Source organism: Ornithorhynchus anatinus, chromosome X1, assembly GCF_004115215.2.
Source record: "Ornithorhynchus anatinus isolate Pmale09 chromosome X1, mOrnAna1.pri.v4, whole genome shotgun sequence".
Classification (NCBI taxonomy): Eukaryota; Metazoa; Chordata; class Mammalia; order Monotremata; family Ornithorhynchidae; genus Ornithorhynchus; species Ornithorhynchus anatinus.
In genome coordinates this window covers 68,040,631-68,065,180 of record NC_041749.1, presented here as the reverse complement: position 1 = coordinate 68,065,180, position 24,550 = coordinate 68,040,631, and the positions used below count along the sequence as shown (strand labels likewise).

General features: G+C 41.5%; 1 protein-coding gene and 1 pseudogene across 4 annotated transcripts in view; one reads left to right on the top strand and one right to left on the bottom strand.

Annotated features, from left to right (window-relative positions):
* Positions 1 to 21,198, top strand: part of LOC100074193 — a 157,887-nt pseudogene extending 136,689 nt beyond the window's left edge.
* Positions 1 to 24,550, bottom strand: part of FHIT (fragile histidine triad diadenosine triphosphatase) — a 1,434,147-nt gene that overhangs the window by 578,285 nt on the left and 831,312 nt on the right. The window lies entirely within an intron of this gene.

Below are 24,550 nucleotides of genomic sequence, written 5' to 3'. Positions count from 1 at the left end.
AGCCCAGGCTCTTTCCACTGAGCCATGCTGGAAGGTGTGGGCAAGAGGATAATGGCAGGAGAGATGAGAACAATGCACAGTAAGTTGGCTTTAGATGAACGAAGTGTGTGAACTGGGGCATACTGGGAGAAGAGAAGGGAGAGAAAACTGAGAAAGTGACTTAAAACTGAGAATCAGGAGTTTCTGCTTGAAGTGGAGAGGGCTGACTATCCTTTGGAGTTTTTAAGAAATGGGGAGACATAGAGTGAGGGAAATATGAACTTTAGAGGGAAGTATGCACTAGAGAGGGAAGAAACTGGAAGCATAGGGATCAGTAAGGAAGCTGGTGCAATAGTCAAATCAGGATACAACAAATACCTGGATCAGCATGGTGGCAACTCACATGGAGAGAAAGGGGTGGATTCTGGAAATGCTGTAGAGGAAGAACAGACAGAATTGGTGACAGACACTAAGTATGAGCAGGGAGGAAAATGCCAAGGTTACAGGCAGGAGATGTTGACAACTATGATGGTAAAGTTAGGTGGAGGAGAGGATTTGGGATAGGTGGTGTTTAGTTTTCGACATGTTGAACTTGAGGCACCAGTAGGACATCCAAGTGGAAATATCCTGGAGGCAGAAAGAGATGTGAAAGGGTAGAGAAGAAGATTTGGAGTGGAAATAAAATTATCCTGGGAGTCAGATGACATGTTTTTTTTCTTTTTTATTGTTTAAATACTTTACTATGCATCAGGTACTATTCTAATCCCTGGGGCAGATATAAGGTAATCAGATTGGACACAGTCCATATCCAACATGGGGCTCAAGGTCTTAATCCCCATTTTACAGATGTTAACTAAGGCACAGAGAAGTGAAATGACTTGCTCAAGGTCATAAAACAGTCAAATGGCAGAGCCGGGATTAGAACCCAAGTCATTCTGACTCCCAGGCTTGTGCTCTATCCACTCTGCCATGCTGTGGCTCTCCATTTGCTTGCTGTGTGACCTTAAGCAAGTCACAACTTCCTGCCTCAGTTTTCTCATCTGTAAAAAGGGAATTAAATCCTATTCCCTTCCCTCCTCTTATACTGTGAGTCCCAAATAGGACAGGAATCATGTAGAGTCTTATGCTCTATCCTGGCTCCACCACTTGTCTGCTGTGTGACCTTGGGCAAGTCACTTCACTTCTCCCTGCCTCAGTTACCTCAATTGTAAAGTGGGGATTAAGAATGTGAGCCTCATGTGGGACATATACTATTTCCAACCTGATTAGCTTATATCTAGATCAGCACTTAGAACAGTGCTGGGCACATAGTAAGTGCTTAACAAATATCATTAAAAAAGAGAGAGAGAGAAAAAACAGGACCCAGATCTGAGCCATGAGGAACAGCCACAAGAGAATGAGAAGAATCAGAGAAGCAGGAGGTGAACCAGGAAAGAACTGTGTCAGAAAAACTGGGGTTAGAGAACATTTCCAGGATAAGGGTAAAGTCCACAGGATCAAGAGCAACTAAGAGGTTGAGCAGCAGCAAGGTGGAGTAGAGTATGGCAAGATTGGGTGTGGCAAGATTTTAGGCTGATGTGGGCATGTTAGAAGCAGAGAGAATGGAGTTATTCAAGAGTGAATGGCTAATTTTTGTGGTCAGTGAGGAATGAAGAATAGGACAAATGTTTTAATCAGGTGTGAAGGGATGGGGTCAGAGGTTCAAGTGGAGATGGTAACCTTCAAAATCAAGTAGGAGATCTCCTCTTGAGAGATAGTTGAAAAGGATAAGAGAGAGTGGATGGGCAGGAGTAGGGGTAGAAGAGAGTTGGGTAGAATTTGTCCTATCACTGGATGTAAGCTATCAAGGACTTCAGTGTCATCTCTAAGTAGAGGTGAGCCCCAAAATACAGCGGTATGTTCCTCAGAAATATTCAATTCAATCATATTGTGAGCTTACTGAGTGCTGAGCACAGTACTAAGTGCTGGGAAAGTACGATTTGTCAATAAAGAGAGACAACTGCCCACACTGGGCTTATCGCTACATTGTCAGCATATTTCTCATAGACTTATATGCAATTAATTAGAATCAGCCCTGATAAGGATAACAGCGGCCTACAGGAAAGTAAAACTTATGCTGTAAATTCTTCTCAGCTCCCAATTTCTTTGTCCTTTTCCCATCTCCCCTTTCTACAGGCTTTCCTCACCTTCACTTCAACTCAAACTATCTCCCCAGTCCCCTCTCAATCTCATTCCCTATCACTCATACCGCCCTGCTCAAGCCATGTATTGCCTTCAGAAAGAGGGAACCAGAAAAAAAGTTACTTGAATCTCAGCCCTGCTTCTGTCCCCCAAGCAGTGGGGAGCTGCTGACTTTATCCAGGATGCATTTACCACAAAGGTGTGCCTTACTAAGATATTGAAGATGATGAAATGATTGATCTACAGGAATCCTTATTAGAACAAATTCCTCCAGTTGAAAGCATTGCTTTAAGGGGTGTCTTTGTGTTGTCTTCTCTGATTGGTTCTCCCAGACAGAATTTTATTGGTTTACACATCCGCTCTCTGCCTGTTGAGAATCCAATTGGTTGGGGAGGGGGAGTGAAGGAAGGTGGCAGCTGCAGCCTTCACCTTGAGGGAATTTAATGCTTCATAGTGAAAAGTATACTCGAATTCTTGAAAATGAGATCAGATTTTTCTTTGAAACTGTGCATAGGGAAAACTTGCAGTCTACCTTAGTCGAGGGGTGGGGGGGTTGGGGGAGGGGGAAGAGAGATGGGGTAGCTTAATTTGGGTTTAAAGCTTGTTCCTGGGAGTTTCTGTGGAAACATCCCCTTCTCCACACCTTATCTCACCTTGGCTTCACAGACTCCATCCTCTCCTGGTTCTCCTCTTATCTCTCTGGCCGTTCATTCTCGGTCTCCTTCGCAGGCTCCTCCTCCCCCTCCCATCCTCTAACTGTTGGGGTTCCTAAAGGGTCAGTTCTTGGCCCTCTTCTGTTCTCTATATAGACTCACTCCCTTGGTGAACTCATTCACTCTCACGGCTTCAACTATCATCTCTATGCAGATAACACACAGATCTACATCTCTGCCCCTGTCCTCTCCCCCTCCCTTCAGGCTCATATCTCCTCCTGCCTCCAAGACGTCTCTACCTGGATGTCTGCACCTAAAACTCAACATGTCCAAAACTGAGCTCCTCATTTTCCCTCCCAAGTCCTGTCCTCTTGCTGACTTCCCTATCACTGTGGATGGTGTGACCATCCTTCCCGTCTCTCAAGCCTGCAACCTCGGTGTCATCTTTGACTTGGCTCTCTCATTCACCCCACACATCCAATCCATCATCAAAACCTGCCGGTCTCACCTTTATAATATCACCAAGATCCGCCCTTTCCTCTCCACCCAAACGGCTATCTTACTGGTACAGGCTCTCATAATATCCCGGCTGGATTATTGTGGCAGCCTTCTCTCTGATCTCCCTTCCTCCTGTCTCTCCCCGCTCCAGTCTATTCTTCATTCTGCTGCCTGGCTCATCTTTCTGCAGAAACGCTCTGGGCATGTCACTCCCCTTCTTAAAAACCTCCAGTAGTTGCCTATCAACCTCCGCACGAAACAAAAACTTCTCACTCTAGGCTTCAAGGCTCTCCATCACCTTGCCCCCTCCTACCTCTCCTCCCTTCTCTCTTTCTAATGCCCACCCCGCACGCTCCGCTCCTCTGCCGCCCACCTCCTCACCATCCCCCGTTCTCGCCTATGCCACCGTCGACCCCTGGGCCACATCCTCCCTCTGTCCTGGAATGCCCTCATTCATTCATTCATTCAATAGTATTTATTGAGCGCTTACTATGTGCAGAGCACGTACTAAGCGCTTGGGATGAACAAGTCGGCAACAGATAGAGACAGTCCCTGCCGTTTGACGGGCTTACAGTCTAATCGGAGGAGACGGACAGACAAGAACAATGGCACTAAACAGCGTCAAGGGGAAGAACATCTCATAAAAACAATGGCAACTAAATAGAATAAAGGCGATGTACAATTCATTAACAAAATAAATAGGGTAACGAAAATATATACAGTTGAGCGGACGAGTACAGTGCTGTGGGGATGGGAAGGGAGAGGTGGAGGAGCAGAGGGAAAAGGGGAAAATGAGGCTTTAGCTGCGGAGAGGTAAAGGGGGGATGGCAGAGGGAGTAGAGGGGGAAGAGGAGCTCAGTCTGGGAACGCCTCTTGGAGGAGGTGATTTTTAAGTGAGGTTTTGAAGAGGGAAAGAGAATCAGTTTGGCGGAGGTGAGGAGGGAGGGCGTTCCAGGACCGCGGGAGGACGTGACCCAGGGGTCGACGGCGGGATAGGCGAGACCGAGGGACGGCGAGGAGGTGGGCGACAGAGGAGCGGAGCGTGCGGGGTGGGCGGTAGAAAGAGAGAAGGGAGGAGAGGTAGGAAGGGGCAAGGTGATGGAGAGCCTTGAAGCCTAGAGTGAGGAGTTTTTGTTTGGAGTGGAGGTCGATAGGCAACCACTGGAGTTGTTTAAGAAGGGGAGTGACATGCCCAGATCATTTCTGCAGGAAGATGAGCCGGGCAGCGGAGTGAAGAATAGACCGGAGCGGGGCGAGAGAGGAGGAAGGGAGGTCAGAGAGAAGGCTGACACAGTAGTCTAGCCGGGATATAACGAGAGCCCGTAATAGTAAGGTAGCCGTTTGGGTGGAGAGGAAAGGGCGGATCTTGGCGATATTGTAGAGGTGAAACCGGCAGGTCTTGGTAACGGATAGGATGTGTGGGGTGAACGAGAGGGACGAGTCAAGGATGACACCGAGATTGCGGGCCTGCGGGACGGGAAGGATGGTCGTGCCATCCACGGTGATAGAGAAGTCTGAGAGCGGACCGGGTTTGGGAGGGAAGATGAGGAGCTCAGTCTTGCTCATGTTGAGTTTTAGGTGGCGGGCCGACATCCAGGTGGAGACGTCCCAGAGGCAGGAGGAGATGCGAGCCTGAAGGGAGGGGGAGAGGACAGGGGCGGAGATGTAGATCTGCGTGTCATCTGCGTAGAGATGGTAGTCAAAGCCGTGAGAGCGGATGAGTTCACCGAGGGAGTGAGTGTAAATGGAGAACAGAAGAGGGCCAAGAACTGACGCTTGAGGAACTCCAACAGTTAAAGGATGGGAGGGGGAGGAGGCACCAGCGTAGGAGACCGAGAATGATCGGCCAGAGAGGTAAGAGGAGAACCAGGAGAGGACAGAGTCCGTGAAGCCAAGGTGAGATAAGGTATGGAGGAGGAGGGGATGGTCGACAGTGTCAAAGGCAGCAGAGAGGTCAAGGAGGATCAGAATGGAGTAGGAGCCATTGGATTTGGCAAGAAGGAGGTCATGGGTGACCTTAGAGAGAGCAGTCTCGGTAGAGTGGAGGGGACGGAAGCCAGATCGGAGGGGGTCTAGGAGAGAATGGGAGTTAAGGAATTCTAGGCATCGATTGTAGACGACTCGTTCTAAGATTTTGGAAAGGAAGGGTAGTAGGGAGATAGGACGATAACTGGAGGGGGAAGTGGGGTCAAGAGCGGGTTTTTTTAGGATGGGGGAGATGTGGGCATGTTTGAAGGCAGAGGGGAAGGAGCCCTTGGAGATTGAGTGGTTAAAAATAGAAGTTAAGGAAGGGAGGAGGGCAGGGGCGATGGTTTTAAGAAGGTGAGAGGGAATGGGGTCCGAGGCGCAGGTGGAGGGGGTGGCACTTGCGAGGAGGGAGGAGATCTCCTCTGAGGATACTGCAGGGAAGGATGGGAAAGTAGGGGAGGGGGTTGTTGGGGGGGAGGGGAGAGGTCCAAACTAATTCTCTTCTCCTCTTCAAAACCCTAGTTAGAGCTCACCTCCTCCAAGAGGCCTTCCCAGACTGAGCTTCCCCCTTTCTCTCTGCTCCCTCTGCTCCTCCTCTACCCCCCCTTCACCTCCCCTCAGCTAAGCCCTCTTTTCCCCCCTTTCCCTCTGCTCCTCCCCCTCCCCTCAGCACTGTTCTCGACTGCTCAATTGTATATATTTTTATTACCCTATTGATTTTGTTAATGAGATGTACATCACCTTGATTCTATTTATTGCTATTGTTTTAATGAGATGTTCATCCCCTTGATTCTATTTATTGCTAATGTTTTTGTCCGTCTCCCCCGATTAGACTGTAAGCCCGTCAATGGGCAGGGACTGTCTCTATCTGTTGCCGATTTGTACATTCCAAGTGCTTAGTACAGTGCTCAATAAATACTACTGAATGAATGAACACGGCAGCAGCTCCAACCCGGGGTGCTCCCGGGTAAGAGCAAATTCCAAGCTTGCTTGCTTCCCTTGTGCCTCACCCTCTTTACTAGATGCGGGTGACGGCAACACTTAAAGGACTTGGGAAAGTGTTGGGTCAGCCTGCTACCCCAGCATCATGGCGGCTAAGTCTTTAAGAAATTTGCAAAATAGCAGGATTACTTTCCATAACGTTGCAGTTCCTCGGTGGAACCACCTGGCTACCTCCTTTTCACTGCTCTATTCAGCTTCAACCATCCTCCACCCCTGGTCCCTCTGGAGCTCCAAAGTCCAGTGCAACTAGGCTAGTATCCTCACACCACTCTCCATGCACTCCCTCAGGCCTCTGAACAAATCTGGGATTGTTTGTTCCTATCCCTACTCTCTCTCTGGCTTCTACCTTATCCCCACCATTCTCCCACATTTCCTGGCAAACAGAGCCCAGCAGAGCCAACAAGCCCATCATCGTCATCAATGGTATTTACTGAGAGCTTACTGTGTACAGAGCACTGTACTAAGCACTTGGGAGAGTACAGTACAACACAACTGGTAGACATGCTCCCTGCCCACAACAAGTTTACTCTAGAGAGTCATTCTGAGTCTCCATAGTGGTGCAATAGGTAAAGCAATCACTGGGATTTAGTGATTTCCTGTGTGCAGAAAAGAGTACTAAGCACTTGGAAGACTACAATAGAGTAAATAGACACAATCTCTGTTCTCAACGAGTTTAGAATCTACCAGAAGAGACAAACATTAAAATAAATTAAAAGTACTATAAAGATATGCATAGAGGTAGGAACAGTACTGAGTGCTTAGATGGTATAGACACAAGTGGATAGGTGATGCAGAAGGTAGGGAAAATAGGGTGGGGAGATGAGAAATTAATCAGGGAAGGATTCCTGCAGGAGATTCAATTTTAGTAGGACTTTGAAGATAGGGAGAATAGTGATCTGCTCTATATAAAGGTGGGGAGTGGTGGTTCCAGGCAGGGGTAAGGGCGTGAGCAAGGGGACAAAGACAAGAGAGATAAAGCTCAAGGACTGAACTGTTATTACCCTGAAACTCTCTGTTGGATGAGTTGACAAAGAGCCCAATCAGTATCAGGTGGCCACCTCTGAGTTTGGGAGCATTCATTACATCACATTGAGAGCCTTCCTTTGTTTTCAGAGGCTTATTGCTGCATCCCTTAACCTTGTATTTGTGCAACATCAATTCACTGATCTTTCATACATCAGGGAATTGTGTATGTGTGATGATCTGTGATGATCTGTGATGATCTGGGACTTACAAAACAAAATGGTCAGGCTGATGTCACTCATCACTGCTGAGCTGGGGAAAGGGAAGTGCAGGTTTGTACTGCTGCCGGAAGTGGCATGACTTGTTGCCACAATAATAATTATATGAATGATGGTACTTATATAAAACCCACTACGTTCCAAGCACAAAGGACTATGGGCTAAGCACTTGGGCAGATACTAAAAAAAAATTGATACAGTAAGCCTATTCCACATGAGGTTCACAGCCTGAGAAAGGAAGGCTGAGAAGCAGCACGGAGTAGTGAATAGAGCACAGACCTGGGAGTCAGAAGGTCATGAGTTCTAATCCAGACTCTGCCACTTCTCTGCTGTGTGACCTTGGACAAGTCACTTAACTTCCTTGTGCCTCAGTTACCTCATCTGTAAAATGAGATTAAGATTGTGAGCCTCATGTGGGACAACCTGATTACCTTGTATTTATCCTAGCATTTAGAACAGTGCTTGGCACATAGTAAGTGCTGAACAAATACCATTATTATTATTATTATTATCATAAAGGAAGAAGCACAGAGGCAGGAAGCATCTACAGCTAGAAGAATGTGGGGCTGTTGGACCCATTGCACTAGAGACTGCAATAACATTTTTTGGACCTTTCTCACTGATAAGAATATGCTGCTTGATTGAGGGACCAGGTATGTAACTAGATTTAAAAAACACCACCGGTAGGCCAAGAAGAAACAGTTGAGGGGAGATTGATTTGGGGTCCAAGGGAGAGGAAAATACTTAGAAAAGGAGAAGAGCAGAATTGAAAAAGTGTGAGGTAAGGAAAGAGGCTGGGAGGAAATTCATGTACCAGGGGTGAATTGGGTGTAACTTCAGGGATAAGGCTTGCAGAACCTGGTGTACATCAGCAATTAGAGCATGATGTATTTCCAGGTGGCACATATTGTGGGGGGATGATGATGATAATAATAGTGATATTTGTTAAGTGCTTATTATGTGCCAGCCTTGTACTAAGCACTGGGGTAGATACAAGATAAATAGGTTGGATACAGTCCCTGTTCCACATGGGGCTCACAGGGGTATGTCTGTATTAAGATATCACACAGTGGAGGCATTATGGCCTAATGGAGGGGAGCATGGGACTACTGAGAGAGAAGACCTGGGTTGAGGTTCCAGCCATGCCACTGGCCTACTCTGTGACTTTCAGCAAATCAGACAACCTCTTAGGGTCTCAGTTTCCTTAACTGTGAAATGGAAATAAGATATAAGTCCCATATGGGACAGAGACTGTGTCCAAGCTCATAACCTTGTATTTTCCCCAGTACTTAGCAAACAGTAAATGCTTAATAAATTCCATAATACTAATCATTATAATCAGGAGTTAAAACACAGACATTACAGATGCAAGATTAAAACATAAAGATAAAAATATCTTTATAATTATAGAAATGAAGTATTGGGAAACACTTTCTTTACACATCTTTGCTGACCAAAATCCAATTAAACCATTAAATCAGGGGTTTATCCTAATATTACACGTAGAATTCTGTAGTGACATAAGAAATTTTGCATTCTGCTCAAATAGCTCTACCAGGGAAAAACATCATAAGACCTTTTATACTTGAAAGCAAGAAGAGGATAAATAGGTTCTAAAATATCAAAAACCATGAAATGAAAGGTTATAGTAGCCTGGGTATACCCTTTTAATATGCACATGGCTAAAATGGAACCTTAGAGTTATCACCTTTTGGAGAGGGCTACTTTGAAAGATAAGTGAACATTTCTGAAAGGATAGAATGACCAATATATTTTTTAAATCTTCAATGCAGAAGTATCATATGGAGAAGAAACCATCAGAGATTCAGTGGGAAAAGACAGTTTTAAGTATGAACTATTGAATCAGCAATGTGGTGTCATCATTAAAAAAACCAACATGGTCCCAAAATGCACAAACCTCAAAAATGACATGTGAGAAAATGTTTCTTCAACTGTAATGTAATCTGCCTGCTGGTCAGACTCTTTTTAGTGCACTGAATCCAGTTTTTGGCCACAGCATTTTAGAAAGGCTATAGGAATACTGGAAAGCATCCAAAGAAGACATGTTAGCATGATTAAAGAGAAGGAAGAAAGATTATATACAAAGTTAGACTAAAGGCTTATTCTGAAGAAAAGATGATTAAGGAGCAACTTAATAACTGCCTTCAAGTGCATGGTGAGTTGTTATGAAAAGAATCCTGATCAGTTGTTCTCTAAGTCCACAAAGTACAAAACAAGACCAAAAGGACTGAAGCAGCAGTGAAAGTTCAATTGGGCTGAACTTCAGTATTCAAGAATTCCTTGAATACCAGTCAAAAAATATTGAAACAGACTACTGGCAGAATTTATGAAATCTCTATCCCTGTAGATCTCTAAAAATATTGAAAAACAATGTCTTCTCCTGCATGGGGCTGAACTCCATGTCATCTGAAGAGTCCCTTCCTGGTCTATGAATCTATGATGCTATGATTCAATGGACACTGCATGCCTGGTACCGTTCTAGATGCTAGTAGAGCTGCATAGAATGAGTTGGAGTCATTCCATCACCTTAGTGACTTATATACAAAAGGAGGCTAATAATATAATAATAATTGTGGTATTTCTTAAGTGCTTACCACATGCCAGGCACTGTACTATGAGAAGCAGCATGGCTCAGTGGAAAAAGCCCGGGCTTGGGAGTCAGAGGTCATGGGTTCTAATCCCAGCTCCGCCGCTTGTCAGCTATGTGAGCTTGGGCAAGTCACTTAACTTCTCTGTTCCTCAGCTACCTCATCTGTAAAATGGGTATGAAGACTGTGAGCCCTATGTGGGACAACCTGATTACCCTGTATCTACCCCAGCACTTAGAACCATGCTTGGCATATTGTAGGAGCTTAACAAATACCAACTTTTACTTTTTTTTTAAATTAAGAGCTGGGGTAGATACAAGCAAATTGGGTGTCCCATATGGGGCTCACAGTTTTATTCCCCTCTGCTTCCCAGGCTATTGATCTTTCCACTAGGCCACACTGCTTCTTATCCAGAAAGTGCACCTGTTTTTGCCATTAAACAATTTTCAAATATTCTGAAAAGGATGCACATTCAAAAGAATTCCAAATACTGGGGAGCAGATTCCCTTCATCCTCACCTGTCCCTTTCAGGCACTCTCTTTTTACAAATAAAACCAAGTACAGGATCTGAAGTGCAGTTTCTATGTTGTGTCAGCATAAAAGAAGCACAGAGTTCATTTGCAATATGTAAAAATATGGTTTACATCATTTTCTGAAATATATGCACACACTAAAATTGGTTAAAAAATCCCATTAATGTCTTCAGAACATATTATGGCTAACCTCTTCTTGGTAAACAGACTCATTTCACATAGATCTGTCCTGGTCTACATTTTTCCCTTACGTCTCATTTGTGAACTAATGTGATGATGGACTTTGAAGGAAACAATTCCTATTTCCCTCACTTCATTTTTCTTTCCTGATTATTTTTAGGGAGGGAAAGCCACAGGAACATCAAGGCCCTCTCAGGAAATTAGTTGGTCCCAATACCTGGGTTTAGGAAGTTTGGGGTTGCTGTTTGGTTTCTAAATGAATTACCTGATGAACTAGAAACTGTGGCTTTGTCCAAGCACCAATTCATTCCCATTTGATACAAATGTCAAAACATAACAAGTTACGGGAAAGAAACAAAGAAATATAAAGGAGAGAAGATAAAAGCATAACAGTAGAAAAACATGCTGTTTTTTAATTGAGATAGGAAGGACAACATGGCCTGCAGCTCTTTGTTTATAAGAACATACTTCCAGTAAATTAAGTTTCACCAGGTGAGAGCATGGAGATATTGCTATTCTTAGGTTCAAAAGCCATTATTATCAACCCCAATATGGGAGACTTTATACATTGAAAAACATTACTGTTTGAACTGCAACTTTGGCATTGTCATCTCTGCTTGAGAATATATATTTGTTTAAATCTATTCAACTGTTTTTATTCAAGCTGGATTAAGAAACATAGATGTTCAGGATTTTTTTAAGATACTATGTCAGGCTTTTGTATCTGAAAAACAAATTTAAAAAATGCTTTTTGCAAGTATTCTATTATGTGAACTAATCATAGCTGATATTTTTGAAACTTTGGAGATAAGATAAAAATGACCCAATTGCCACAAATCTTAGGGCAATTTGGAGAAAATAATTGTTGCAAGCACGGTTTTAAAGCATGAAACTTCCTTTTCCCAAAAAGATTAGAAGAAAATTCATCAAACAGGAGAAAGTAAATGGAAAATATTAAAAAGGTCTAGTCCTCCTCCTTTATCCCTTTCCTTCCCTAACAAGAATACCATCTAAAGGGGAGCTATCTTTGATGCATCTTGGAAGACAAAGACTACTTACATTACCATATCATTATCATATCTCATCCTACAGGTTAAGGTAAAAGGGATGCAAATAAGTCTGCTTCAGGACTAATAATGTTGGTATTTGTTAAGTGCTTACTATGTGCAGAGCACTGTTCTAAGTGCTGGGGTAGACACAGGGTAATCAGGTTGTCCCACGTGAGGCTCACAGTTAATCCCCATTTTACAGAAGAAGTAATTGAGGCACAGAGAAGTTAAGTGACTTGCCCACAGTCACATAGCTGACAAGTGGCAGATCCGGGAGTCGAACCCATGACCTTTGACTCTGAAGCCCGGGCTCTTTCCACTGAGCCATGCTGTTTCCCCTAACTACCAGGATTAGGCTGGTAGTTTAGAAGCAGCTCTCTGTTATAGAGTCACCTAAATTTGTTCCAGGAACTCAGGCTCCTGAGACAACGAGGTGCTTAGTTTCAGGAGTACCTGTCCCTTGCCTCTTTCCCCCACCCCTGACTTCAAAGGGAACATCACCAGAGTAACAGGTCCCCTATTTGGTGAAGTAGCTCCAAGAATTCTTGGAATTGTCCTCCGTAACTGAGGAACCCCAGAATGGAAGCAGAATTACCCTGAGTCTCAGGGCTTCCTAGCCCAGCTCCTTAAGATGCAAAATCACCACCCATTAGCTGCCAACCCTGGCCTCATCTCCAGTGATGTAACACATCATCAAGCAACAGTATTCCTTGAGGGGTCTGTAGGCAGAGCATTGTACTAATCATTTGGGAAAGTACAATACAGGTAAAAAAATTAAATTTCTACCTGCAAGGCACTTACAATATAACAGATTGGTAGTAATCACTGAGAATAATCAGAGGCTGCAGTGGGTACAGGGGCAATGTACACTGCTAAAGTCATCACCATTATTATTACTTCTTACTCACCAAGCTTGTCAAGGTATGGGAAATGCTTCAAGTTCCATTTGCATTGAACGCCTTAGATTTTCCATTACACTGCCACAATCTTTTGCAGCAGGGTTCCAGGGCATAAATTCCTCAAGTTAATCTAGGGCTCTGATTATCCCTGCTCCACATAAGGGAGTGGAAGGATTGGTGAGCAGACCCAGCAGAGTACTTTGTTCTTTCCTTTCTTACACTCCAGAGGGGTATTTTGGAAGCAATTCCAAATTGGCTTTTTGAACCTATTATTTCAAGGTCAACAAAGATTAGTTGTCAGTCACATATGTACTCTATTTATGGAATCCAAAGGATGTAGCATTTGCCTACTGTTTTTATCATCATCAATTTTTTGCATCAGAATATCCTTTCATTATCATTATTTACCAACTGCCTAAAAAGGCTTTAACCATTTGTCAAATAGTTTCAAGGTAGCAATTCACTTAAGTGACTCTTGAATAACTCTACAATTATTAGCAGTACTGAATATATAATGTTGCAATTATAGAATCTGGATGTGTAATTACAGTAAAGACATCCTACATTGTTAAAATGTTATTAAAACTGTGAAAATGGCTTTAAAATAAATCTAGACCATTCTACATTTTATTTCATCTCAATCTTGTTTTGCTACAAATGAGAATTTGAGCAATAGCATCTAGTAACTGCACTAAATCTCTTTAGTCCTTTTTAGCCACCATTTAGAATGCAATAATTACTGAACTTCTTTTTTTTAATGAACTAATTTACAATCCTACATAGTTCTTTACTAACAGCTTTCTTTCTTACATTTCCACAAATCTCTTTCCAGAAAATTATTCCAAGTCAAATAAACCACTTTCCCTTCCTCCATTTCTCAAAGTGTTTATTTCATCAATTTTTTGTTTCATCCATTGCTTCCCTAAACAGTGGTTTTTCTTCCTGAATCTCTTGAAAAATAAACTTAAATGAACTGGGTTTCACACATCTCACATATTTTCCCTTCTGTTGAATTAAACATCTCTCTTCCTGACCATATATTTCCCAAATGTTCATACTCTTGATTCTCCCACTTGCTCCAACCCCTTGTTCATGCTGTTTCCTCAAGCCAGAAACGTACTCGCCTATATCCTCAACCAGACAAAAGCTCTCCCCACTTTCAAAACCCTCATAAAATTCTACCACCATCAGAAATTCTTCACCAAATCATTTGCAACACCCCAGTGGCATCACCCCAACATTCATCTTAGCACTTTCATATTTTATTTCTATTCTCAGCACTCATGCAAATATATATTTTGGTTTATTCAGATATTTGTATATAGTTAGCTGTACTTTCAGTTATTAGTTCACCTATTTCATCTGATTTATTTGCACTGCTTCCTGCTTTATCTTTGTTTCTCCCCTTGCTTTTACTATCCATAAATTATTTTTGTCGTCTCCCCCATTAATTGTATGATTCTCCCGGAATCCAGAGAAGTGTCTTTTCCTCACTGGATTGAATCTTTATAACCATGAACAAGGACCAAGATCAGCCATCCTGAATTAAAGGCTGTTAATGGAAGATATGGAATTAAGAGCTCTAGCCAGGATCCAATTTAAAGTTCCATGTAGAAGCCAGGGACTATGACTGAGCCAAAATCCTGAACCAGACAAGATCGTAATCAGGATTTAGTTAATAACATAAATGGCAAATATGTAACCGAGAATTCTACAGACCAGGTTTGCAAGATGGTGTTTACAACCCCAGAAGTTTAAGACTATCAGGGCCATACTGATGGTCTAATGATCAGGCCATGTGCTGCTGTGAACTATGCTCAAGGAAAAACTGAGAAACAGGTTTAAGACTTAAAGCACCCACAGATTAAACTCATAACCAAATTAACCCAGACTAGCTTCGTTTTTACTCCAGATATAGTCTGGAGAGACAGAAATGTATTACTCTGTCTGAGCCTCCAGGACAACAGACAGGATGTTCCAGTAAATCAGCACAGTTTGTAGCCAGCTTCAAACACAGATACTTCCCTTAGCTCAGCATTCAGGGGAGCTCAGGTCCTTCCTCCTAGTGACCAAGAAGCAAGTTGCCTACCAGAATATCCCAATGACTGTGGTCAGGAGGGTGTGGGCAGTCTGGGACTGAGCAAGCCTGTGACCTTGTTCTCTAAAATGTTGATGGCAAGGAAGGTATGTTTTGCAACTGTCACGCTCCCCTAAGAACTTTGCACAGCACTTAGCACTCAGTAGATGCTCAGTAAATACCGCCAAACAATAAATTTTATTCTTTTCCTTTGTATATTTAGCAAGTGAGGTAATTATAAAATGTACCAACTCCATAAAGAGAACTTACACTGTCACTGACTTTAGAGTCATAGTATTATGTCATTTCTTCATTAAATTCATTTCCAACAGAGTAAAATGAAACCTTGATTCAGTGGCAGGTTCAATATGCCATTATGTCTTTCCTCTAAAATAATTACCTGCTAGCTGATAGATTTGTACAGATATTAATGACAATGGTGAATACACACTCTCCAAGATACATTTCACTTATATGACCTCAGCCTTGAGTTCAAGTGAGCCATATATAAGTAAAAATGACAAAGAGAAGTTGGATGATGGCTCTAAGCTATCTTTGAATTCATACAAGATCTTTTCTATGTTCCACAAAGAACTTGGGGCAGTGCTCACTCTGGGACCATTCAGTATAAAGTAATTTATGCCTGGATAATGGTTTTCCCTTTCTTGCCTTTTTAGAATTCCATCTTTATGACTGAATCAAAATGTTAATTGACTTCTGAAATGATGTCTAGATAATTTGGTAAAACATCCTCTAGCTGAAAAGAAAAGTTTGAGATTTGTGGCTTAAATTTATAATTACAAACTGTTGTCTTTGCGAAATGGAAAGAATGACAGATGATTTACTTGAGAGATGATTTTCTTTAAAGTTTTAACTTTTAGAAAGCACGCAAACATCTTTAATAAGCTTGGCTTTCTATTTATTATAATTATTGCAAACTATGGTGAAATACTTTGACGTCTCCAAAGGGCAGATTATTAGTGCCCATCATCCAATTTTAAGGAAGGTTGCATCATAAAATATATATAGCTTTCAAATAATTAAAAAATTCAAACAGTATCCACTGACTAAAGTAATGTGGACTTTTAAATAATTCAAAAATTACTATGGTTGGCTATAACAGCATTAAATTCCCTTAAGGCAGAGAACACTGATGTGGATTCTAAGTCAGATCCATTTGACGAATGTAAGAGAATAATCACAATGATTCTGTACTAAACATTTTATGCATACATGGTTATCTGAAAAGTAGATCACTAGTGAACTGGTTATTAACAAAAAATTTTGATGTTTTAATAAACAAAGGTTAACATGTGTTACATTCTTTATGGGGATATAGCTGATGCTTCAGTCAACAAGGGAATAAGGACTATCACAAGCAGAACTGAAGAGATTAATTTATGTTTCTTTACTCCAGCTTGGCTGATTAAGTTAATCATTACACTTTAAGTTAATAATTACACTTTAACATTAAAGATTCTTATAAGAACAACTTAAAATGAGGTTTTTTTATAACTAGGAAGCTAATTGACTTTCTGTGAATTTAAGTATTGCAATTGTTTTATCCGAATTCACCATCAATACAAGAAAACTCCACTCCACAGTAGAGGATCAAAACATTGCTTCTATTTCTTGTCAGATGAAAATAAAATAACTGTACTGAAAGGGAGGAGGGGAAATCACTTTCTATATTCCACTATCACAAAGAATAAAGCTTACAGGCTTTTAAAAATCATATTACATTTCTTGTGAATTTGTTTGTACCCAGAATATGGAGGCAGTCTGAGGAAAAACACAGTAGCCATTAGACAGAGTAGGTGGATGGCCAAGGCTAAGGTAAATGTTGGTGCCATCTCTGCCAAGTGCCTACAATCACAGGGTGAGAAAAAAATATAGTATTGAGGAATAGAGGCCATCCTCTGTATCCAAAATTATCCCAGCACCACTATCCTCTCTGTCTCACAAGCCCATAAACTTGGCATTATCAACACATCTCTCACTCAACCAATATATTCAATCTGTCACCAAATCTTTCACTACTTTCCTAACATCTCTAGAATCCACCTTTTCCTTTCCATCCAAACAGCTACCAGACTGATCCAAGCACCTATCCCACCTTGACTATTGCATTTGACTCCTTGCTGACTTTCTGGCCTCTTCTATCACCCTCTCCAGTCAATATCTCACTCTGCTACCAGGATCATTTTTCTGAAAAACTGTTTGGTCCACATCTCCCCATTCCTCAAAATCCTCCAGTGGCTTCCCATTTACTTCTGCATCAAACAAACTCCTCACCACTGGCTTTAAGGCACTCAATCAGTTTGCCCCCCTCCTCTCTTACCTCACTGATCTCCTACTACAACCAAACCTGCACACTTCACTTCTCAAACACCAACCTACTCTCTGGAGCTCGATTTTGTCAATCCCTCCACTGACCCTTTCCCATGTTCTTCTTTGCGCCTGGAATTCTGTCTTCCTTCATATGCGACAGTCCACTGCTCTCCCTACCTTCAAAATCCCTCCTAAAATAACATTTGCTCCAAGAAACCTTCTTCTTATTTCACCTATCTGCTCACTCCTCTGTATTGACTATGCACCTGGCTGTGTTCCCCTTAATCACTTTACTACTCACCCCAGCCCCACAGTCCTTATGTCAATAGTTTTATATGCTATTTCTCTTATCCATGATCTGTCTTCCCCTGTAAACTTTTTCTTTTTGGGCAGCGATTGCATCTACCAACTCTGTTTTACTTTCCCAAGCACTTAGTACAGTGTTCTAGACTCAGTAAACACTCAAATATCTTTCATTGATTAGAAAGGAAGACGAGACAAAATCAAGTCAAACTACACATTTAAGGGACATAGCCTCCCCTTCCTTGAAGGACATGTAAATTAATTCAGCAGGATTACTCAGGGCAAAGTTGGATGTTGTAACATGCAAATCACCACAGAATTCTACTTTATGATTTCTTTCCCGCATACAATGTCAGGTATTTGAATTTATATGCACATCAAAATACGGGAGAATTGAGCTCCTTATTTTATGGTGGTGAATACTACATAATTAAGTATGATGAAAACCAACAGAGTAAAATAGGCCCAGTCTTGGTCAACCTATTCTGTGAACATGCTGACAGACATGGGGACTCTAGAAACTGGAATCAGTTTCCTCTGGGAAATCTTTCTAACCCGATAAGCTGGAGGCATCACCAAAGGCACCTAAGTCACTCTTACAGGAGCTCTCATACACAGGTGACTATGCTCCATGAGAACATACATGAGAATTCATGCAAATGATTATGAATCATTTTGTGGAATGAGCAGAGAGCAACTGAGTGGCATTTCATCTGAAGGCCACAGATATTTATCCACTTTTAATATGACAAAACTACTCATAACCAAAGATCTCCAACAGTAACAGATAGCTGAATGCTGGCATTGAACGCAGATACCTGGGCAACAAATTCAAATGTTGCAAACGTTTTTGCAAACATAAATAATCCAAATGCTGTAAGCTCCCTCTAGATTGTAAACTCACTGTGGGCAGGAAACTTGTCTACCAACTCTGTTGTATTGTACTCACCCAAATGCTCAGTACAGTGCTCTGCACACAATAAGCATCAATAAATGTGATATATATATATACATATATATATATATGTGTGTCACAAAGCATAGGTAGCAGGTATCCTGGTAGATGCCTGAAGCTTGATGTCATGGGCTTTGTTCATTTTTTCATAACTCTACATGCTGCTGTGACCTCCCACATAGTTAGTACAAGTGTCATGTTTCCACATTTTGAGAGTTTTCATCTGTTTTGCAGAGCCTCAGCTTCAATAAGAACTTCATACAGGCCAATTCAGGGTACAGCAGGTCCTGCTGCTCAGAACATAGACAGAGATAATCTGTTCCGTAGCACTAGACAAATCTGGTTTCTCCAGGGAGACCCCCAACGATTGATAATGTGTATGTGAGTGCCTCACTGAACAATAGTGAACAATCAAACCTATTTATTGAGCATTTACTGTGTGCAGAGCACTTGGAAGAGTACAATGAATAAGAATTGGTAGACACATTCCCTATCCGCAACAAGGTTACAGTCTAAAAGATTGACAGACATTAATATAAATAAATTATGGATAGGTACATAAGTGCTGTGGGCTGAGGGCAAGGTGAAAACAAGGTGCAAAGACAAGTGTGAGGGTGAGGCAGAAGGAAGTGGGAGAAGAGGAAATGAGGGCTTAGTCAGGGAAGGCCTCTTGGAGTAGATGTGCTTTTAAGAAGACTTTGAAGGAGGGCAAAGTGATTGTCTGTCTGATATGAAGAGGGAGGGCTTTCCAGGACAGAGGCAGGTCATGGACGAGAAGTCAGAGTTGAGGTAGACAAACTAGAGGTACATTAAGGAGGTTGGCATTAGAGGAGCAAAATGTGTGGGCTCGCTGGTAGTAGGAAATCAGGGAGGCAAGGCAGGAGGGGAAAAGATGATTGAGTGTTTTAAAGCTGATGGTAAGGCCAGAACTGGATGAGGGTCATAGCACAGTTTCTTTAGAGTGTGGACAAGGACACTGTTCTACATATAGCCACATAATGCACCCATATCTTAACCAACTGTATATATGCAAATCAGGTTGGACACAGTCCCTGTCCCACACGGGGGGTCACATTCCTAATCCCAATTTTACAACTGAGGGAACAGAGGCACAGAGAAGTGACTTTGCCCCCACAGCAGACAAGTGGCAGAGTTGGGATTAGAACCCAGGTCCTTCTGACTTCCGAGTCTGTGCTCTATCCACTAAATCAAGTGTCTCCTCTAAGAATTTCCTAAGATTTGTCTGTGAGTAGCCTCACAAGCACACATCCTGAAAGACCTCGCACCAGCTTGGCTATTTTTAAACCCAAAGCATAGTGAAGGAAATAATTTTAAAGAGATCCAATTCTCACTGAGCAAATTTGCCTCATTTTAATTAAAAACTGCCTATTTAAACATGGATTATATGTCAATGATAATGATGCATTGTGCAAAATAGAGGGCTGTAACTTTAGAGGATCAGATGCTCAGAGTTTATAACACATATTCTAATGTTCAAGGACAATTTTTGTTTCTTAAGTAGTTATTCTGGAATCTTTTTATGGAGTCTAAATACTTCAGTATTATAGATTAGCTGAAGAAGCAAAATTTAGAATACAATTTTAGGATTATAGATCTTCATATTTTTGTTTTTCATCTGATTCTAAAGCCACCCAACCACATGATACCAAAAGGAACCATAAGATATTTAAAAGCACAATAGCCCCTCTCTTTCGCTTCACCGTTATAGGTAACCTTCATAAGATGATCTGCTGATGACAATAAATTTATTTTCAGAAATGATATTCCTGATCTAATATGAGACAATAAATAATTCAGAAGTTTCACATTATTATGGGGAATTACATTTAGGAGATCAACCAGGGATCTCTATAATGAGAAGCATTCACCTTGCTAGAGGAATGCTACTCTGCATTTAATCTTATAAAACTCCCTTCAGGGTGTACAAGACAGCTTGCTGGAAAAGAGAATGATTCTTTGGCTGAATTCTGAAGGAGGAAAATAAAAAGGAGGGCGGAATAGGAAGTAAAGAAAAGAGTGTTATGGAAATAAGCTTTTGGATTCTGTTTCAAATCTACAGTATTGTGTTGAACACTTTTCATTCTAAATTTGGAGACATCTAATGGGATTTTTAAATTCACCTATGGAGTAGATGAGAAGGAAGATATGGTAGGTCATCTGAAATACTTAAAAACTGGGGAAAAAATAAGCAAGTGTGTGAACGAGTTAAAGCAATAAAAAAGCAGCCTATTTCAGACATCAGACACAAAACTGGCCTCCTCTAAGTTTCAGTTGCCTCCTTTGCTGCTGAAGTGATGGAAAAGCGGTACTTATAGATTGCATTGGTGCAAACATCCAAAACATCTGCTGAAATCACCAGAGTATTTTTAGGGAGGTTCAGTGGCGGTGAAGTCTCCAGTAAAGTAGATCAATTCTCACCAGTAGGTATTTATGTAATTAGTGTCAATTACAATTGAAAATTTCTGGGGCAGGGGGCTAAATTGCAGTGGCATTCAAGAGCTCTGCTAAATTTGTACATTCATCTTCAAGATTTCCAGAGTAACTACATTGTAATTAAGTAATTTTCCCTTTTGCATTTTTATCATAATTTTTTCTTCAGCCTGAGCAATCACCACGGCTCCAGGGCACCTTCTTTCAGAAGATGGAAAATAACTGTTATGCAACCAATGCTAACACTATGACTTTGCTGCGACTTTGCTGCGACTTTGCTGCCTGCTGATTGATGACGGCTGATACTTGCAAGCCATCCTCTAAACAAGTTACCCTGGCAATAGTCACTGCCTCCACCAATCTAGACCCTTCTGGAAAATGATTAAGTTGTCAGGATGTGTGAACAACCCCACCAAATGAATAAATGTCACCGGTGTTGACAGTACTCTCTCTCAGCAACCTAATACCTAAGAGGAATATTTTTAAAACATCCCATGGGAAAAGTGTAAACAAACTCAATTGCTTGCCTGTGAGTCTTGCATATGTCTGTTGGAAACAGGTGACTTGAAATATATCTCTAAGGCTTTCTGGTTTAGGAAAAATGGTGCTCACTGCATCACTAAACTATCAGACATCTAGCAATATAATTAAAGATACAACTCATGATTGCATCTGCTCCTGGCAAAGAAGAACATATGATGCATCAAGAGGCCTGAAGTTTTAAATTTTAGGTCAACGCACTTTAAGGTTACATTTGCCAGAAGACAACTGGCTCTATTTAATATGCAACTGACATGTCAAGGGGTGCCTGAGCACTCTCTCTGACAGGGTAGGGTCAGTGGCTCAAACAAGAAGGGCTGTAGTATATGCAGCCCCCAAATGATCTTTTTGTTCTTGATTCCATGGACAAAATCAAAGTCATCCATTTTGCATGTATTTTAGATAAGATTGGTTATCATCTACTCTGATGGGGACTGCTTCTCTTATTACAGCAAAATCTCATCAGTTGGTGTGATACCCAGGATAACTGTAATTCTAAAGAATTGCCAAAAAGTTGGCAAAAGAGAAAACACAGCTGAGGGGCTGTTAAATGTTTAATGACTTAGCTTTACAGGAACTTAAACTTGGGCTCATCCACCCAAAGAACACCAAGAATTTAGGATTTGCAACTAGTCTTAATGTATCACATATAACCATCCATAGAGAAGAAAAGCAGCATGTTTACTAGATAGAGCATGGGCCTGGGAGTCAGTAGGACCTAGGTTCTAATCCTAGTTCTGCCACTTGTCTGTGTGACCTTGGGCAAGTCACTTTGCTTATCTGTGCCTCAGTTCCCTCATCTGTGAAATGGGGAATAAGACTGTGTGCCCCATGTGGGACATGGACCGTGTCCAACCTGATTAGTTTGTAACTATTCCAGCATTTAGTGCAATGCCTGGAACATAGTAAACATTCAATGAATACCATTTAAAAAGAAAATCATACGTTTTTGAAGGTGCTTTGCTCTTGTTCTGTGTTTGACACTTACTGCCTATTGGTGCCTGGTTTTCTAGTCAAGGAGAAAAAACCCTCTACTGCTTGCTGCATGTCATGGTGGTCCATCTGCTGTTTTTGCCTGCCACTACTCTACTGTCATATCACACTATCCGAAATTGGGTTTCATAATATCCTTCAAACCTTTGTTCCGTGTCATTCTCCCCATCCCATCCTGGCCCCCTTCAGTTCACTGTGCAGCAGCTATTTGAGTATCCTGCCATTGTTTATTCTCTTCACAAGTGCCACCCAATGAAGCCGTGCTGCCTTGTGCTTTGCCTGAATGCCAGTGAGCTGACTGTGTTCCCAAATCTCCCTGTGGGTAATCTTGTCCTGCCTTTTGCTGTGGAATATGGTTTGTTGATAGTGCTGGAGAGACTGTCACCACTGTAGTATGTCCAGATGTCAGCCATTTGCTGCTTTACCCCAGTTAGGGCTCTTAATTTGCTCCATGAAAATAGGAAGTTACAAAAGCAACAGATGAAATATAATTTCCAATAGGAATTAATGTAAGGTGCATTAACACTTTCTTGGCATCCAAAATATTTGACCAAAACAATATTATATTAAAATCCATGATGAAATGGCAATAATGAAAGATTTGAATTGGATTTCATATGCACATTCCTTAAATTTTTATTTTCAAAGTGTTATCTATCAGATCCTACTCAACAAAATAGCACTTTATTGCTTGCTGACAAGTTTCGCATTATCTAGAAAGAAATAGATGTGCCATTATTTAATGCTAAATTAAATTTTGGTCTTTAAACACTCTAACCAAGCCAAAGTACATTAAAGGGACATTCTTAAACCAAGGTGTAGACTTTGCAGACCCACTTAAGAAATCCTGGCATTAAAATCCAGTAGCATTCTCATGAAAGTGCAAAAACAAGAGTGCTAAAGTATGGGATGGTGGTGACCAACACCACCAAGGATTTGAGATCTCCTTCAGTTTACTATGAAGTTCAGGGCCTATTTTCGCCAGTGTGTCAATCACATAAAAGTTCATTTTAGGTAGGGAATGTGTTTGCTTATTGTCATAATATACTATCCCCACTTCTTAATAGCACAGTGAATGCTTAATGAATATGATTTAATGAATAAAAGTCAGTCTAGGTCTAGTTGATTCGATTTTCTACATTTTTTTCCTTCAAGGACAGCTTTGGTTATTAGGAGTGCTGTTTCTTCCATATTCCACATGCTTAGGAAAATATTATTCAGTATCTGAGGATTAGGCCCCTGCCTTGCTCTATATATTTTGGCAGGAATGACATCAGATCCAGCAGGCACTTTTACCATTTTTCATGACTTTGACAGCAGTAATGATTTCCTCCAAAGCTGGAATCTAGGTCTACACATTTTGGCTGGTGCCCATGCTTCTTAACATCTTCAATGTATGGAAGATGTGTTCATTTTTTGTGCTCTTGCCAGCTCTGCAAAATCTCTTTTCAGCTGCTATGAGGGCAGTTCTGTCTGTATTCTTTAGCTATGCTGTGGGAGTGTGTGTGTTGCTATACACTGCAATTTTATAGTAACAAAGAAAAGTTATTTTGTGGCAGTCAACATATCCCTTGATTTTTCAGTCTTGGCAATCTGCCACTGATTGAGTTTGCTCCTTAGCTTGACCTGTATGAAGAAATGTCTTAATCTCTGAGTTATTTTCATTGAACCAGTAATGGTGGTGTTTCTTTACCAAAACAGTTTTATTGGAATAAGACACAGTTTCACAAAACTGAAAGGGCAATTTTCTGAGATCTTGTCTGTGATGTTTTCTGAGCACTTGGCAGGAGTTTTCAATCTCACTCCACTATGATGGCATGCTCTAAAGTTACCAAAGCCAAAGGGCTGTACTCCATCCTGGTCATTCTCAACCACTTAGTTGCTTTTGAACACTGTGGAAGACTCCTTCCTCCTTAAAGCACAATCTGACCTTGGTTCTAATCTGGCTCTCCTCCTATCTCTAACATTTCATCCTCAGTTTAGTTCATTGGCTTCTCCTCTACTAGTTATCCTCTTCTGTGGGTGTCCTGGAAAGCTGTTCTAGAGTCCCTACTTTTCTCTCTGGGAGTTCACTGGCTCAGATATCATCTCCAATAATAGTAATAATA